Here is a 2,500-nt window from a genome sequence, read left to right on the forward strand (position 1 = left end):
CTTCATCATTATTACAAACATTAAGACCCTAAACTCGTTAACTTTTGTCTCTACCCACTATGTATAACCGTAGTCTATATTTAAATTCCAAAGGTGACGGATGATCATGACAATGACCAATTCGTCGTATAAAAGAAAAGAGATGTTCGACTGTGTCTTAACATAGTCGTCTTGTCATCAAGAACTGTAATCCTTACAGTCCATGCAACATGTTATACGATAATCCTCTTACTGGAACGAAAACATTTTCACTTTCATTTTAGCATTAATAACAAAATATAGCATCTATTTCAACTTGACGTGGACAGTTCGAGAAAGAACCTCTACCTTTCTTTACGAAAAACTTCATGTATGAGTTATTCAAGCCAAACCAACTAACAATTAAAGATATAAGATCAGATGTTTCATTACAAAACTGACTTTTCAATAGGCCTTTGTTACTACAAAATTTGATGGAATTAGCCACTGAGGAAGAGAGTAACTGAACTGCTGTTTCTCACATTGCCGTTTATAACCTCACACGTTTAAGTGACTCATTAATTTTGTAGGCTATTTTGAGATCATTTACTGATAATGAATTTTGAGGTAATGATTTTTATCTCCAACCTGAAAACCATAGTCTCTTGAATCATTTTGATTAAGATGATTAGATGGGATGGATCTGCCAAGACGAAAAGTTTAGAAAAAATTCGAAGCAAACAAAATTCTTTTTATTATAATCTGAAGCTCAAATAATAGTATTTATACATACGAAAATTTATTTATGTAAATTCTCTCTCTCTCTCTCTCTCTCTCTCTCTCTCTCTCTCTCTCTCTCTCTCTCTCTCTCTCTCTCTCATTCTTCCCATCGTAGCTAAAGATTTACTTGGATGAGAAATATAATTGATATATGCATATATTCTCGTATTTTTTTAAGTGAGCCTATTCATGTACAGTTCTCCTAGTTGACCAAAATGCTACATGCAACGGATGCCTAGTAAACGAAACTAAAGTAACGAGATATTAGTGATAGGCTTACCTGAATCACAACAGTAATTACATTATTATAAAGTTTTTTTGTCAGTATGGCATCTTCTTTTAGACTTCGGACAGTCTTAGGGCAGCAATTGAGCAACTCGTGCCTAAGGTTTCTGGCAAAATCCTTGGGTTGGAAATGTGACGAACAAATTCGTGCAGATTTGGCATTGATGCAATCATTTCTTTTGCATATATTCACCCACTTCTTACATGGTTCTGCATCTTTTAGGAAACGGTAAAATCTCTTTTTTTTTCATCACCAACAGTTATATTGGTCTTCTAAGAATTGGAGCACCCATATATGACACACATAATCATGATGAATCTGTCAACGCAAATGAAAATAAAAACGTCTGTGAAAAAAGAAAAACCACGGCATATTTCCCGCCTATAGTCGCATGGCTGAACTCTCCAGGTGACGTCATGCGCGTGAGTGTAGAAAACGGGACCGCTAGGTAACTCACCTTATCATATTCCATCTTGATATCGATAGCTTCTGAGGAGACTTACCGGTAATTAAATACTTGAATCAGCAAAGGGATGAAAAAACTAAAAAAGATGAAAAAAAAGTAAAAATTCTAAAAGAAAAAATTCTTTTGAACTGATGGGAATAATATATGTTCCTAAAAATTTTATTTCAGTTAATTTTGTGAGGGAAAAAAGATTTAGCAGTTTTGCCAGACCCAGAAATTCATGATCTTTGGCCTGACTGACAATCCACCTTGAAGGATACTTGGAAGGACTGGCAAGCTTGAGGGATGCAATGCTTAACTATCTATCCAGCATGAACGATGCTTGGAATAACCTGGAGAACAATGGGCTCTGCAGAGGGAAGAAATCTGGCAGATTCTAGTATGTTATGTACCTTGATAAATGAGTACAGGGCGTTTGTCAAGTGTACAAATGGTCGGATATCTAGATCTATTCTTTTGGATACCAAGCTTCGAGTGGTTCTGGGGGAATAATCTAGAAGACCGGCTCTGCAGAGGGAACGAGATAGACGTCTTCTACTATGCAGTCCTGTCCGTATAGGTGGGCCCAAGATAGTTCAGCTGGGGAGAGAAGCTGCATCTCTGGTGCTGAGTTCATCCAATAGCTGCTGATGGAGGGTTGCAGGGATGGGAGCAGAGTAAGTTTTGGTCCTAATAATGATTAGCTTAATTGCCTGGCTTGATGTTGTTTGAATTGAAAGCTTGGCTTAACTGCCTGGCATAATGCTGTTGGATCAAAAGCTTGGCCTAACGGTCTGGCTTGATGCTGCTTGCATTAAAAACTTGGCTTAACTGCTTGTCTTGATGCTGCTTGGATTAAAAGCTTGACTTAACGGCTTGGATTAAAAGCTTGACTTAACGGCTTGGATTAAAAGCTTGACTTAACGGCTTGGATTAAAAGCTTGACTTAACTGCTTGGATTAAAAGCTAGGATTAAAAACTTGGCTTAACTGCCTGGCTAGATAGCTTGTCTTAACTGCCTGACTTGATGT

Source organism: Palaemon carinicauda, chromosome 35 (assembly GCF_036898095.1).
Source record: "Palaemon carinicauda isolate YSFRI2023 chromosome 35, ASM3689809v2, whole genome shotgun sequence".
Taxonomy (NCBI): Eukaryota; Metazoa; Arthropoda; class Malacostraca; order Decapoda; family Palaemonidae; genus Palaemon; species Palaemon carinicauda.